At 40.3% G+C, this 17,740-nt stretch overlaps 1 protein-coding gene across 1 annotated transcript in view; it reads right to left on the bottom strand.

Annotated features, from left to right (window-relative positions):
* Nucleotides 1-17,740, bottom strand: part of ADORA2B (adenosine A2b receptor) — a 141,135-nt gene that overhangs the window by 112,636 nt on the left and 10,759 nt on the right. The window lies entirely within an intron of this gene.

A 17,740-nucleotide genomic window follows, 5' to 3' on the forward strand; every position in this document is an offset into this window, starting at 1 on the left:
GGCTGCATGCGGCCCCCGGCCGCAGGTTGGACATGCCTGATCTAGTGGCTGTTGCACAAAATGATGTACAGGTACTTTGTTTCGCGCAATAGCCCCACTTTGACGCAGTAATTAAACAGCAGCTGGTCGGCAAGTGGTTAAAGAGGGGACTGTAATGTTAAGGGTGACTATAATGTGAAAGGTACGCTAAAGACGATGATGTACGGGGGGGGCCATGATGTGTTATAGCACTAACACAATTCTGACCTCTTCCAGAAGGAAATTTTGCTGACCGTCCCTCTGTAAATTTTAATTCAAGACTATTGTTTCCTTGTCTGGGAGACTTGCATGGAGGTTAGTGAAATCAGCAAGGCTAGCTATAGCAACTTCATATAATCTAAAATTACAAACTTTAAAACAATTATAAAAAAAGACTTTACCACACACTGATATCTTACTTTCACGTAAAAGACTGTGGTTCCACTTTTAATAGTCATAAGCAGTATGACAAAACACAACAAAAATGTTTCTACAAGGTTGCTAGGAATATTATGTAAGGCAATTAGACAGCAGACACACAACCCCAACAGGTATGACAAGTTACTCTTATGTTCCCCGTCTGAAGAATCTGGATCTTGGGTGGCTGCCCATAACTTGAGAAAGGCATGCTTCATGTCCAAACATTACTGATGCTGGACTATTTAACTAACAGTTTGTAACAGTTTTTTCTGACAGTGTATACTCAATAGTAAAGTCATTGCTAGAAACAAATTCTCAAATTATATTAAGTGCCGATTCACACTACCGCGACTTGTGAGGCGACTTGGTTGCCTGACAAGTCGTGGTCCATTCTGTGCTACGGGAACCGTTCTAATAGGAGCGACTCAAGTCGCTCCGACTTAGAAAAAGGTTCCTGTACTACTTTTGACAGAAGTCGGAGCGACTTGCATTGACTTCCATTATGTGAAGTCCGTGCAAGTCGCGCTGAAGTCGCGGTGAACGGCGACTTCACTAGTTGCCCCCGAAGTCGGATCGCCATAGTGTGAACCGACACTAATAGTACCCCCTTGTTCAGTCACCAGCTATATTACCGGATTGTTAAGCTAAATGCATCACTGTCAGTGAAAATTCTCGTTTATGGTATATACACTATATTAACAAAAGTATTGAGACGCCTGCCTTTACATGCACATGTCTTAGTCCACAGGGTTCAATATTGAGTTGGCACAACGTAACAGCTTCAATCCTTCTGGGAAGGCTGTCCACAAGATTTTGAGTGTGTCTTTGGGAATATTTGATTATTCTTCCAGAAGCGCATTTGTGAAGTCAGGCACTGGTGTTGGAGAAAAGGCCTTGCTCGCAGTCTGCACTCTAATTCATCCCAAAGGTGTTCTATTGGGTTCAGGTCAGTCAAGTCAAGTTCCTCTACCTCAAACTCGCTCATCCATGTCTTTATGGACCTTGCTTTGTGCACTGGTCCAAATCATTTGGTGGAGGGGGGATTATGGAGTGGGGTTGTTTTTCAGGGGTTGGACTTAGTTCCAGTGAAGGGAACTCTTAAGGTGTCAGCATACCAGGAAACATTGGACAATATCATGCTCCCAAATTTTGGCCCTTCCTGTTTCAACATGACTGTGTACCAGTGCACAAAGCAAGGTAAATAAAGACACGGTTGTGAGTTTGGGGTGGAGGACTGGTTTGCAAAGAGTCCTGACCTCAACCAGATAGAACACCTTTGGAATGATTTATAGCGGAGACTGCAAGCCAGGCCATCTCTCCAACATTAGTGCCTGACCTCACAAATGCACTGGAGGAATGGTCAAACATTCCCACAGACACACTCCTAAACCTTGTGGACAGCCTTCCCAGAAGAGCTGAAGGTGTTGTAGCTGCAAAGGGTGGGCCTAGTCTAGTATTCTAGTATTAGTAGTAAATAGTATTAGTAGTAATTCAACTAGACTTGTGCTGTAATGTTGAAGACGTTTCATATTTACCAATCCACGTCTTCAGTTTCTAGAGTAGTAGGAAGATACCCCGCCTCTGAGGTATCTTTCTGACACTCTAGGAACTGAAGAAACTACTTGGTAAGCTATGAATCATCTTCAACATTACAGTCATGTTGAATGTGACTAACGACTACTAGATAAAGCCTACTCAACTGATCCTCCTCACAGAAGCCTGATCCCTGTGGCTACTATGCTTAAGGAAAAATACGTAAATTAAAAAATTATGGTAGATTTGTCAATATAAATATATTCGTGACCATAGGGTTATAATGAAATAATGAATGTAATAATAATGAAATAATGAATGTAGTGACCATCGGCTACTACCCTGTAACTGTGGGTTATAATCCAGAGTTTATATATTTTTTTTATGAAAAGTGTTCATAATATATAGAATAATCATTTAAAGAAAATAAAACTTGTTATTGGATTTAATTTCTGTTTAAAGCCTACTTAGAAATACTACAAAAAAAAACAAAAAAAACTGTCCACTGATTTTATATATAGTTTCGATAAATTAAACACCTGATAAAGACATTTTCTAGAGAAACAATGTAACTTGCTGTATTGCAGAATTCTTTGTACATAATAGCCACAACTGAGGTAAACAGTTTATATTGTACTAATGTTTGTGTGTCAGCTGAATGCCCCCTCTTTTAATAATCTTCTTCCTTTATTTTGCGGAATGGATTTACATTTAGAAAAGTGATACAGAGTGGGGATGCTTTCATGCATATTAAACCATATAAAAGGTAAATGGTATTTAAACAAAATAAATGTTACTAAATAAGAATATATTTTTTCTATAAATATAAATAATAGATTTGAACCTTTTATTTCAGTTCTGCTTGATTTCTTTTTTTTTTTGGGGGGGGGGCATTTTAAAATAAGCCCTCACTAACCTCTCTAGCTGCTTTTAATGTGACATTATTCCTCCTCAAAAATCACAACAAAGACTTTGGAATAAGTTTTATTTGGTTTCTAACAGTCTAGAAACACCTACTGTGTGCTTACATTAGAGGGCTGGCAGACTGCCATGATTCTGTTTCCTTAGAAAAACACAAAGCTTGCGTTGTGAACTTATTTCTTCACAAAGCTTATAGATACAGAGATGAGTATGGACTTGTTTAAGGGCTGATTAACATGTGTGGCTATTATTGCCGCCCCTCTACAAAGCTATTAGTGGTAGATTGCTTTTAAGTGGGTGTGTTGTACAGCCAGCGAGAAGCCGAAATGTTGCCTCCTCTCCATCTGTCTTAACCCCTCAATATGCTAACCCACTGCACCACAGCTGTGTGCATTGCACATAGTTGCAGGCCCATTGTTGCATGGCCCTATGTTCTTGAATGGGTCACGCTCGGCAACAGTACTGCCCATTGAATGCAACATGCCACTGAATTTATACAATGGCTGCAAAGCAAAGCATGTCTAACAGTCCTGAGTGGCTGCACTCCTGTGTTTAGATGGGAAGGAGGTGAAAAAAGTATAGCTCAGCCTCCTGCTTTTACCTCCCCCCCCCAGAAAACCTGTGTGGACGAGTGCTTAAAATGCTTTTACTGCTTGTTCAGAATATATAAACTTTATTGTGCATGATCTGAGCACAGGTTCACTTTAACACATGGTAATTTGTTGCTCGTAATGTACTAAGACACGTGTTTTCATGCACCTGACTGCAACGCAAAGTTTTTAATTACATTTCTTTATTAAATTATAGATTTATTTACACTGTTCTATTTACTAAACAAGAAAGAGGGGCCATTAAGGCCCCGTTCACACTGGGGCGATCCGACTTGCCGGGGCGACCTCATAGGTCGCGGCGCGCTGCTCGCACCGCTGTCAGATCGGGAGAGGGAGCAGCGGGCGGTTACGTGAGCACCGAGTGGTGCTAGGATATAAGGTATAGAATGGCATTTTTTTTAATAAAACACATACACTGGGTACTTAGCATTAAGGTTAGACAGGGGAGTGCCTGAAAATAACCAAGTGGGGTTACAACCACTTTAAGCTAGAACAACTATCTATTTTTCTCAATAGATTATATAATGACCTGTGCATTAAATGACCATAGAGTGATTTGAGGATGCCAAGGATGCCACTGTATTCCAGCATCTGGCGGATGTAACCATCCAACAAGAATCCAGGATGGACTTCTGGCCATAGATGGAGCAATTTTCTTTCCTGCAACTCCACGGGTTCCTCCCACGGAGCTATCGTGTTCTCCCTGTGGAGAGGGACAATGGAACTGTCCCAGTCATAAAATAATAATTGCACAAAAATCCAATAGGCTGGTTGTACCCAAGTTGAGCTTAAAGCTGGCCATTCACTGCTCTAATTTAAAAATTCAAGCTGTGGGTGGCCTTGCTGATGCCTAGCTTGACAACTTTCAATTAGGAAATCAAAGGAGCCCAGCAGAAAAATGTCAGCTGAACAGTGACTGCAGCCAATCAGAGCTGCAGTCACTGTTTGGGTATTCTGACAGTCCTAGGTGCCAGATATCCAAATACAATACCCAAAAGCAAGAGATTAACCAAAAAAAAAACAACTATTTGATGTGGATGGAGGACTTTTTGGATTTCTCTCGCTCAGCCCAGCATAGAAATGTGTATGGCTAGGATTTACATTGGCCATGGCTATTCCACTGGCCATGAAGAACTGTCAGATCTCCAAAGAAAATGTGAATGAGGGAGCCAAAAGTCGTACTGTATAGATGTATTAATCTTGATAAACTTCAGCAGGTGCAAGTCAACGCTTATCAGGGTAACAACTTCATCAGGGTTGGAAACAAAAAGAAAAGATACTAGACAATAAATGTAAACAGTTGCAGTATGGGTGACAATCTGACAGCCTGTACTGTCATCCTAAAATGTGACTACCCTGGGGACTCATAGTGATACCCTATATGTGACAGTATTGCCTCTTGAAAATGAAGATCACACCTGATTATATTTACCTTGGGGTGCAGCCAACCACCAACATTCCTTCTAAATATTCTCCAAAGGCTCATGATAAACTGTATTACTCCCTACTATTTTATTATTATTCAATAAAGGCCATGTGTGTTTTATAGCTCTCATCGCCCCATTGGTGAGATCCCCCCCCTGTGTTCTCCTCCAAATGTGGATGGGTTTTTATATATATCTTCCATTTGATAGTAAAGCACTTCCCTTGTTTTTCTATACTAGCATAGCTATAATTTCCGTCATATGGCATTGTATGCTTTGTCAGCCAATGTACTAAAGTAACAATATGCTAACAATCAGCCTAAAGAAGTGAGAAGAAACAGTATCCACTTAAAACATCTACAAAATGATTTCAGAAGCAACAAGCCAGTATATTTTCTATATTGGCTGTGTCTCTAGGAGAATACAATGCGACTTTCAGAACTGGCTTATAATACAGGGGAGATTTCAGTATGATTTACTGTATCTACCGTGCCAGCACGTGATCACATTGTGGTGAGAACAGATACCAGAAGAAAGCAACTGTTATATTTATAGAGATTGAAGAAATGGAAAATGAAAGACCTATTTGCGGTAAATGAAAACGCTGATATAAAATTATGAAATACAATTAGGATATAAAAGATAACTCTAAATCAGCCTTTCTCAACCTTTTCAACACAAAGAAATAAATTTCTGGTCTCGGGGAACCCCTGCTAAAAAGTAAAAATCTACAACTCATGATACATTAGGGTGACAGTGAGTGGGAAGAATGCTCCTTACTCTTATCATTATTGGGAAGAATTAACCCCTTACAGATAGCTATAAGGAACAATGGTGTCATTGGAAAATCCGAGAGGCAGAAATTGCCGTTGCTCAAAGAACCCCCAGCAACCTCAGGAGGAACCCTAGTTGAGAAACCCTGCTCTAAATCAACTATTTTTAATCCTCATGATGCTAGCCTTAGTAAATAGATAGGACTTTATATTATATTTACTTTTATTAACTTTTTTTTATTTACAGTTTACAGTTTACATTTCTTCAGTTCCTTCCTGATTTCTGGCCAAGGCCAAAATGATGTCATACATCCCAGGAGCCTTCATGGGCATTTTTTCAACTAAGCACTCCTGCCTGCATCCCTGAGCTAAGGGCAGATACGTTTTAGTTTATGGTGCTCAGATACAGTTAAGTTCCATTTTAAAGCCCTTGTGAAGTTTTACACCTTTTTTCTTTTTATAGTTATATACTGCTGATTTTCGCTTAAAAAATGCCTTAAAGTGTTACTAAACCAGAATCAGTCTGTATATGCAGATAGGTATGGTTGTTATACTCATTGTGGAACCTAAGGGGTTAATCCTCTGTATTGTGTAAAAAGGCTGTTTGATCCTGTCTTCTCTGATCCATCCCTTCTTCCAATGTCCCCAATCCATCTCCTGATAACACAATCTTTGGAGTCAGTCTGCACATGCTCAGTTTGTGTGTATTGCTAGAGAGGTTTTTTTTTCATAGGAGGGTGCATGTGATCAGCAAAGGTCCAATCAGCACTGCCCGACAGAGGGTCAGGGGTCCTGCAGTCTCATAGGACACTTGAGGTGAACACTTTAATGAAGAATTTCAGGTATGGATGTTTTACACATAGTTACAATGATCCAGCTTGAATTAATGTACTGTAACTATGCATATACTATATCTGTGGGATTCCACTGAAAACAAGAAATCAAAGACGCCACTACTCCAGTGATCTCCACTTGTTTCTGGGCCTGTGCTGAGCAATTGTCCTTCTGGATTCTGAACACAGAAAGGTTGGCCACTCAGCAGGGGTGCCATTCAGAGAATGCTCTCTATGTTCTGAATGAATGTAAAGCGTTCCCTGATTAGAGCGTTACGTCACTGCCCCTCCACCCTGTCCATTGCATTCATTGAGAAAAGGCCTTGAATATGATTAAAGAGACCCTGTCTCCAAAACAGAGGCCATTGCTGGTATGTACAGGCACCTCTATGTGTCTGCACTTTATACCTGCAGCAGGTTTTTTGTGTTTGTTCCAGAGACACCCACAGCCACTCAGACAGTAAGAAAAAAAGACTCTCTGCCCAAAAAAAATACACCTCACTTCCTGTCCTGGTGACCACTGTTACTGGGACAGAAAGGGAGTTGCACTCTAAATCTTGGAGTTGTCAATGAAACAGAATATGGAGAAAAGGGGGGCTTTAATTGGCCCCTCTTTTCTTTATGGGATTGCGGCAGGGGCTATATAAATTAAGTGACCTTTATGTGACCTGGTCTATGAGTGGGTTTTGTGACACCTCTGTCTCTGGGGAACTTTTCCTTTGGGGTCAGCTGGCCTCCTTTTCCCGCTCAAATTTGTCCTTGTATCTGTGGAGATTGGGTTCAGTACCCTTCTTCCTGCTCAAACTAGCTTTGTCTCTGGGGAGATTTGGCCTAATACCCCCTTTTCCCGCTCAAATCTCCCGCCGAGTGACCAGCCAGTTCTATTCAGTCTTTAGCTCAGGGCTATTTAAGGGGTCCCCCCAGCGGCTCAGAAACGGAGCTGTGGTGTTCCCCTCCCTCTCTCCCTTATGTCGCGGCCAGTTATTATTTATTGGTAAGTGTCGCCTTTGTGTAATGCATTGGTGGACTAAGGTGTTTATTCAATTTTGAAGTTATAATTTTGTGTTGGATAAAATTATTTGAGTTAATGTTGTGTAATTTCAACCTGAGCCGTAGTGGCTAGGTTGTTTGAGTTTATGTGTAATGTGTTTGAAATAAAATCTTTTATTTAACCACTTGCCGACTGCCTAACGACTATTTACGTCGGCAGTCAGCCCCTCACAGGCAAAGTGACGTAGTACTACATCACTAGCCTGTGAGGCTCTAGGGAGCGAGCACGCGCCGCCGGAGGCACACTTAACCCCTCAAATAAAGTTAACCCCTTTCCTGCCAGTGTAATTTTTACAGTAACAGTGCATATGTATAGCACTGATTAATGTAGTAATGTCACTGGTAACCCCAAAAGTGTCAAAAATGTCAGTCAATGGTCTGATCTGTCCGCCCCAATGTCGCAGTCCTGCAAAAAAAATCGCAGATCGCCGCCATTACTCGTTAAAAAAAAACCAATAAAAATGACAAAAATCTTTCCCTTAGTTAGTAAATGCAATAACTTTTGCGCAAACCAATCAAAATACGCTTTTTGCGATTTTTTTTTTACCAAACATATGTAGCAGAAAACAAATTGGCCTAAAATGTTAAAAATTTTTGATTTTTACATTTTTTTGGGGGGGATTTTCATATAAAAAATGTGAAAAATATTGTTATTTTTGCAAAATTGTCGCTCTTTTTTTGTTTATAGCGCATGATCAAAAAATCGCACAGGTGATTAAATACCACCAAAAGAAAGCTCTGTTTGTGGGAAAAAAAGGACGTCAAATTCATTTGGGTACAGCGTCGCACAACCGTGCAATTGTCCGTTAAAGTCACAAAGTGCCGAATCGCAAAATAGGCCCTGGTCAGGAAGGGGGTAAAATCTTCCGGGGCTTAAGTGGTTAAGTTTTGTAATAAAACCAATAATAAAAACGGCCACGGCCTATATTTTCCAACCCAATGTCTTAGCGGTGTTGTTATTTATTTAAAGTTGTGATTTTATTTGATATAAGCAAGTGAGCAATTCCTGCCTGCTGTCCCAGGAATAATCCTTTAGTGGGAATTTCTAACCTGGCTAGTACTGTATTTTTTTTTACCTTTATATTGATGATCTGACATTTGCTGTTTCAGACCACAGAAATTACTATTCTTTTCTGATTCTGCCTAAAACAAATCTACCATGGGAGAATCATGGAGGCTGCCACTGAATACCATTCCTTCTGAAAATGCTTTTTGCCTGGCTGTAAAGCCTTGTACACATCCTAATGGGGTGAACGAAAAAAAAAAAAAACAGCAGCTTGCAAGGAGGTCTCTGTACTATCTATTAGGGCAGAAACAACTAATCGATTTTTCGACAACTAACCGATTATGAAAATAGTTGTCAAATATTTTCATAATCGATTAGTTGGTCAGCTGTTTAGTTGGCCTGCATACAGGATGCATTATTTGTTTACATATCAAGAAATACAGTGCAGCACCCATACAGCTCAGTACACCGTCCATACATGTCAGTAAGTGCCTGAGAACTTGTGAATGTATAAGGAGCAATGCCTCATGGGACATGTAGTCCTGGACAGGAAGTAAGCGGTTCTAAAGGCAGAAGTTTTTTTTTTACCTTGCTATAAGGGCACTATATACTATACTGTGCAGCTTTCTATTGGGGCACTCTGAAGGCAGGAGGAGCCAAAAGCATTGGTTGGGGACCCCAGAAGAGGAGGATCGGGGCTGCTCTGTGACACTTATCTGCAAACGAAGCCCTCGTCATTCCCACTGGAGGCCGTCTTCCTTCCGGATCCGTGGACTTCAGCTGTGCTACTGCCCGGAGCTGCAGGACGCCACGCATGCATGGGAGCCGCTGGTCACTGCAAAGGGCGTTGAAGAAACGGCGCAGGCGGCTGTTCCTTCAGAGCGCATGCACTGATGACGTCATCGGCACAGTATTTAGTAAATACCTCCTAAACGATGCAAGTTGAAAGAATGTCGTTTGAAAATGTCACTTGCTTTTACCATTCAAATACACTGTCTGAAAATTCCTTTAAACAAGAAGTTTTCTATTCTGCTCCTTCAAATTTTCCAGTCACTGTGGTCGAAAATGAAAGTCGATTTGACCCCACTAAAGTTTAGAAAATCGAACAAATGTTCTTAAAATGAAAATGTTTTTGAAGTAAGACATTGTTTTCGTAGGGTCAGTATAAGACCCCGTTCACACTGGGGCGACGCTACTTGCCGGGGCGACCTCACAACTCGCGGTGCGCAGCTCGCCTCGCGACCTCGGAGCGGCCGGCACGGACTTCATATCATTGAAGTCAATGCAGGTCGCTCCAGGTCGCCCCAAAGAAGCTCCGGACCCTTTTTCTAAGTCGGAGCGACTTGTGTCGCTCCTATTAGAACAGGTCCACAGCTTCTCTATGGCAGGCGACCTACAGGTCGCCCCAGTGTGAACGGGGTCTAAATGGCAGCAGGCACAGGGAGATTTTATTAAACCACCTGCCTATGACAAGGGAGTCTGTCATACATAATATATTACAGGTCTGTCTGAAAATCGGAAGAAAAAAATTTGAATTGTTTTTTTTTTCTTTAAAAAAAACATTTGATCTCTGAGTCTGATGATATTTACCAGATTCAACCTCTAATAGTATACCATATTTTGTAAATGTACTACTGCATATAGATAATAAAGAATACATTTCCTACATATTAACTAAATTATACACCACCCTTTTTTTAAGGTTATTATCCGATTAATCGAAACAATAATCGGCCAACTAATCTATTTTGAATATAATCGTTAGTTGCAGCCCTACTATCTATTCAATGTTAGTACAGCAATCTCCCTGCTGTGCTATTGTGTCCTTACAGGGGGACCGACCGCTGCCGCCCCCCGCAAGAACACACCGGTCAGCACATGCAGCCATTGGCTGCTGGTCCAGTACGATGGTACACAAAGGTCAATAAACCTGCACACAAGGGCCGAATGATAGCGGCCGATTTTCATCCTGTGTGTACGGGGCTTTAGGCTGAAGCTGTGGTTTCATTGCTACCTGAGCTACCTGAGCCACTGACATGGAACAAGGGCAGAGAGAAAGAAATCTGAAACTCATTTACCACATGCATGCTCCAGGTTTATGACTCCAAAAGCATTGATGACAGACATAACCAGTATTTCTGAGAGCCGGTCAGCAATGGCAGCCTCATACTTCTCACACACAGGGTCACTGCAAACTGGCAGGATTATATAACTGGTTTTTGGTATTGTTGGGCATTTTACATTTTTTCAGTTGGTAAGCACTGTGACTGTTTAACCACTTTACCACCGGAGGATTTTGCTGTCTTCCGTCCAGGCCACTTTTTGCGATTCGGTGCTGTGCGACTTCAACTGACAATTGCGCGGTCGTGCGACGCCGTACCCAAACGAAATTTACGTCCTTTTTTTCCCACAAACAGAGCTTTCTATAAACAAAGCGCTATAAACAAAAAAAAGCATTTATTTTGAAAAAATAACAATATTTTTAACATTTTTTTATATGAAAATCCCCCCAAAAAAGATGTAAAAACCAATTTTTTTAAAAAATTTTTGGCCAATTTGTTTTCTGCTACCTATGTTTGGTAAAAAAAAAATCGCAATAAGCGTATTTTGATTGGTTTGCGCAAAAGTTATTGCGTTTACTAACAAAGGGAAAGATTTCTGTCATTTTTGGTGTTTTTTTTTTTAACGCGTAATGGCGGCGATCTGCGATTTTTTTTGTGGGACTGCGACATTGCGGTGGACAGATATTGGATTGGTGAAATTCTCGCGCTGTCAATTTATATGAATCCTAAATTCCTTTAAAGCTGCAGGTACTGTTATTGGTAACCTACACAATTCAGAAATGTATAACAGGGGGGAGTACCGCGCTTAAAGGTGCTTAGTGCATGTTATTCATACATTTAATAATTTACTTTCAGTGCTTTCAAATGTTTAAAATAAAATATAAATATTCTCCAGTGTATAAAATTATATAAATATTCTTCAGTGTATAAAAAATAAAAAAATTCTCATTAATAAATAAAATATTTCTTACAAGTGATGTAAATATGTGCTATAAACAATCCTTAAATATATCAAAATTTATAAAAATGAAACATAAAAATAAAATGCCAGTGATAAATTATGTGCTTATAAATTTCCAATAATTAATTAGTTCAAAAGTGAAAAAGTGCCAAAGTGTCCTTGTATGTATAAATAAAATGGTGTATATTCAAACGCCTTTTCTTTCCCAAAATTCATGCAGGTGCTCTTCCATGCAGTGGCCACTAGGTGTCCTAAGCGCTCACCTCAATTGGCTTTATAACCAGCTTTGTATGGTATCATGTGTAATCCTCCTTTTCTATGGTCAATGGGTCCGGTCACTGATTCTCACACTTATCCCTTTTCTCGCGATATTCCAGGGGGTGTGTATGGAGCCTTTGAATCTCCAAAATAAATGGGGCCACAATAGTGAGGTACCGTTTGGTAATTTTATTTAAAAGAGATAAAAATCATAGACTCACATTTTCCTTCGTCTTTGCCAATGCATAACAATTGTACTGTCGCTACGTCACTTCCGGTTTGGCGTCCTACGCGTTACGCTGCGTGCCCACACATCTTCTTCCAGGGATACCTTGCCTACCATTGTGACGTTCTATTTATATCACTGAAGCCGGAAATAGGTTTTCCGCCATATTTGTTGTTTATATACGATTTAATAAGAGCCGGAAGTTGTGCTATGGCCATTTTCTTGGAGTCTATTACGACATCGTTCCCCTTACTCTCTTTTTCTCCACATCTATAAATAATACATTAATCTTGCATATTCCCCTTTACCATTAAAATCCTTTTATTCATTATAAAAACTTTAAAATCCATATCTAAACCCAAATTAATCTAAAATAAAAACCGGAAGTGATGTATCGGCGAATCCATATACTCAATGATATAATATTATATACAATCACTATATAATTATGTGGATCATTATACATTACATTTGATGTATTATTGTTCTTATATATTTTAAATCTACCCTTAACTTTATAATGGCCTATTATTATTATATTCTATTTCATCTTCACCTACTATTACTATGCTCCATTTATATTGTTATTATATCCCACTTTTTTCCTTATTTCTTATTTTTTTCGACTTAAGTACACTTTTATTTCTTTTCTTATATATATTAGGACTTTTTTTTGGGGTATATTTTCTCTACGTTCTTCGTCCACTATTTTATAAAACCTAAAATTTTAAAAGATTAAAATCTACCTCTAAAATAATTTTCTAAAAATTACTTATAAAACAATTCACATCAAATTCAATATTTAACCCATTTGGTGTTAAACAATCCAGTGTGTGAATCCAGTATGATTCCCTTTGACTTAACGTACGGATTTTATGACTTCCTCGCCAATGCCTCTTGTATGGTTCAATTGCCCAAAATTTCAAATGTGTGGGGTCCCTTCGATGGTATTTATCAAAATGCCTGGATACACTGTGTTTATCATAACCATTTTCAATGTTTTTCACGTGTTCCTTTATCCTGATTCTTAGTAATCTCTTAGTGCGGCCTACATACTGTAGACCGCAACTGCACTCTAGACAATAGACAACTCCTTCTGTATTGCATCCGATGAAATCTCTTATTTTGTATATTGTGTTCGTTCTTGTGGATTTAAATTAGGAAAATTAGGAAAAATAGATGAATTTAAATCCACAAGAACGAACACAATATACAAAATAAGAGATTTCATCGGATGCAATACAGAAGGAGTTGTCTATTGTCTAGAGTGCAGTTGCGGTCTACAGTATGTAGGCCGCACTAAGAGATTACTAAGAATCAGGATAAAGGAACACGTGAAAAACATTGAAAATGGTTATGATAAACACAGTGTATCCAGGCATTTTGATAAATACCATCGAAGGGACCCCACACATTTGAAATTTTGGGCAATTGAACCATACAAGAGGCATTGGCGAGGAAGTCATAAAATCCGTACGTTAAGTCAAAGGGAATCATACTGGATTCACACACTGGATTGTTTAACACCAAATGGGTTAAATATTGAATTTGATGTGAATTGTTTTATAAGTAATTTTTAGAAAATTATTTTAGAGGTAGATTTTAATCTTTTAAAATTTTAGGTTTTATAAAATAGTGGACGAAGAACGTAGAGAAAATATACCCCAAAAAAAAAGTCCTAATATATATAAGAAAAGAAATAAAAGTGTACTTAAGTCGAAAAAAATAAGAAATAAGGAAAAAAGTGGGATATAATAACAATATAAATGGAGCATAGTAATAGTAGGTGAAGATGAAATAGAATATAATAATAATAGGCCATTATAAAGTTAAGGGTAGATTTAAAATATATAAGAACAATAATACATCAAATGTAATGTATAATGATCCACATAATTATATAGTGATTGTATATAATATTATATCATTGAGTATATGGATTCGCCGATACATCACTTCCGGTTTTTATTTTAGATTAATTTGGGTTTAGATATGGATTTTAAAGTTTTTATAATGAATAAAAGGATTTTAATGGTAAAGGGGAATATGCAAGATTAATGTATTATTTATAGATGTGGAGAAAAAGAGAGTAAGGGGAACGATGTCGTAATAGACTCCAAGAAAATGGCCATAGCACAACTTCCGGCTCTTATTAAATCGTATATAAACAACAAATATGGCGGAAAACCTATTTCCGGCTTCAGTGATATAAATAGAACGTCACAATGGTAGGCAAGGTATCCCTGGAAGAAGCTGTGTGGGCACGCAGCGTAACGCGTAGGACGCCAAACCGGAAGTGACGTAGCGACAGTACAATTGTTATGCATTGGCAAAGACGAAGGAAAATGTGAGTCTATGATTTTTATCTCTTTTAAATAAAATTACCAAACGGTACCTCACTATTGTGGCCCCATTTATTTTGGAGATTCAAAGGCTCCATACACACCCCCTGGAATATCGCGAGAAAAGGGATAAGTGTGAGAATCAGTGACCGGACCCATTGACCATAGAAAAGGAGGATTACACATGATACCATACAAAGCTGGTTATAAAGCCAATTGAGGTGAGCGCTTAGGACACCTAGTGGCCACTGCATGGAAGAGCACCTGCATGAATTTTGGGAAAGAAAAGGCGTTTGAATATACACCATTTTATTTATACATACAAGGACACTTTGGCACTTTTTCACTTTTGAACTAATTAATTATTGGAAATTTATAAGCACATAATTTATCACTGGCATTTTATTTTTATGTTTCATTTTTATAAATTTTGATATATTTAAGGATTGTTTATAGCACATATTTACATCACTTGTAAGAAATATTTTATTTATTAATGAGAATTTTTTTATTTTTTATACACTGAAGAATATTTATATAATTTTATACACTGGAGAATATTTATATTTTATTTTAAACATTTGAAAGCACTGAAAGTAAATTATTAAATGTATGAATAACATGCACTAAGCACCTTTAAGCGCGGTACTCCCCCCTGTTATACATTGCGGTGGACAGATCGGACCCTTGACTGACATTTTTGACACTTTTGGGGGTACCAGTGACATTACTGCAGTAATCAGTGCTATATATATGCACTGTTACTGTAAAAATGACACTGGCAGGGAAGGGGTTAATTTTATTGGAGAGGGAGGGGTTAATGTATGCCTGGTGCTTACTGACGTGTGTGGGGGGGGAGGTGACTGAGTGAGTCATGGACAGATCGGATGTCCAGCTATGCTGAACAGTCCGATCTGTCACTCCCTGTCACTATGGAGATCCGTCCGCTTGTGTTTACACAGGCGGGCGGATCTCCACACTAGATCCCCGGCGATCGGGGCAGAGCAGCGGCGATCGCCGCTGCTCCTCCCCTGGCCCGACTCCCGCTGTAAATGAAAACAGCGGGAGCGAGCCTCCGGCGGCGCGCAAGCGCCGCCCAGAAGGGGGAGTTTCTGACGACGTTAATACTACGTCGTCAGACGATAACGAGCCACTCTGCCGCAGTAATATTACTGTGGGCGGAGGTAAAGTGGTTAAAGAGACCCTATCATTAAACGATTCATTTCCGCAAAGGTTAAAGCGGAGTTCCACCCTAAAATTAAACTTACCTCCATCTTCATGCCCAGGGTCACCTGAAAAACAAATGGATAATCGCAATTTTTTTTTTTTTTTACTTACCTGGTTTAGAAGAATATATACTTACCTTACTTCCTCTTCCTCCCCTCGGCAGCCACGGCGATTCGTCACTTCCTGGCTTGCAATGATTCCTGGGAGCTGAACGTCATCGCTCCCAGGAATCAATGCGCCTGCACCGGCCCCGACGTCAGTTCCGGTGTGGGCGCCGTCATACCTTGCTAAACAGCTTCTGGGCATGCCCAGAAGCTGTGCAGGGATTACGCTGCCGCACCGGAAGTGACGGCGGGGCCGGTGCAGTGCATCGTGGGACCGAAGAAGACGGAAGAGGACACAGAAGAGGATTGCGCTGGCTTCAAGCTGCCCACACCTGAGATGGCAGCGCTGGACAATACTTTTTCAAGGTAAGTATTTCTTCTAAAAGGTAAGTGCAACCTGGGACAGATCAGAGGCTAGCCATTGTGGAATGTACTAGCCCTGACTGTCCCGGGGGGTGTTTTTATTAAAAAAAGCTTTCCCAGGGTGGAACTCCGCTTTAATAAGAATGTATGTGTTTTTAACATATTTTATACAAGGTATTTGCCTGTAAAAACCTCCCATAATTATTGGGATGCTTGCCTTTACACACACATGAACTTTAATGGCATCCCAGTCCATAGGGATTGATATTGAGTTGGCCCACCCTTTGCAGCTATAACAGCTTCAACTCTTCTGTGAAGACTGTCCACAAGGTTTAGGAGTGTGTCTATGGGAATGTTTGATCATTCTTCCAGAAGCGCATTTCTGAGGTCAGGCACTAATGTGGACAAGAGGGCCTGGCTCGTAGTCTCTGCTCTAATTGATCCTAAAGGTGTTATATCGGGTTGAGGTCAGGACTCTGTGCAGGCCAGTCAAGTTCCTCCACCCCAAACTTGCTCATCCAAATCTTCATGGACCTTGCCTTTTGCACTAGTTCAAATCATTTGGTGGAGGGGGGATTAAAGTGTGGGGTTATTTTTCAGGGGTTGGGCTTGGCCCCTTAGTTCCAGTGAAGGGAACTTTTAAGGCATTAGCATACCAAGACATTTTGAACAATTTCATGCTCCCAACTTTGTGGGAAGTTTGGGGAATGACCCCTTCCTGTTCCAACATGAGTGCCCACCAGTGCACAAAGCAAAGTCCATAAAGACATGGATAAGCGATTTTGGGGTGGAGGAACTTGCCTGGCCTGCACAGAGTCCTGACCTCCGCCCGATAGAACACCTTTGGGATAAATTAGTGTGGAGACTGCGAGCCAGGCCTACTCTCCAACATCAGCTTCTGGAAGAATGGTCCAACATTCCCATAAAGTTAAAGTTCATGTGCGTGTAATGGCAGGCGTCCCAATACTTTTGGTTATATAGTGTATATTATGCATTATCTGTGTTTTTGTTTTGTTTTTTAAATCATTCAGCAAAATACCTTATTTTACAGCACGGCTGGGTGATTACGTGACCTGCCGGCTCTCTCCTTCCCAGCTTCGAGCACTACAGCAGGAGGGGCCAAGATTCCCCACTGATGTCAGCCGGGAGGAGAGTAGAATGGTGGGCGGTCATGTGACTGCCCAACGGTGCGCTAAATAAGGTATTTTGTGGAATAATTTAATAAAAACACAGATACTGCACATTATATCTTCCTTTAGAGCCGGTTCACATTTGTGCGGCTGCGGCGTTCGCATGTAATGTCGGAGCGCACTGCTCCTTCATTACATGCGATCGGTTGTGCGGTGCGAGTTTAGCCATACACTTTGTATGGCTAAATTCGCACCGCACCCGCAGCAAACACGCACAGGACCCTTTTTTGCAGCCACATCAGGATCGGATCGCACAGTGGTTCACACTTGTGCGATCCGATCCTGTGCGAACTGCAAGATCGCACTGCGATATGCGATCAAACTGGGGGGTGTCGTTAAGATTACATTGACACCCCCAGCGTATCGCATATGGCAGTGTGAACTGCCGGGGGTGCGTTTGCGATGCGGGAACAGGCT

The sequence above is a fragment of the Pelophylax lessonae genome, assembly GCF_965119305.1.
Source record: "Pelophylax lessonae genome assembly, chromosome: 2".
Taxonomy (NCBI): domain Eukaryota; kingdom Metazoa; phylum Chordata; class Amphibia; order Anura; family Ranidae; genus Pelophylax; species Pelophylax lessonae.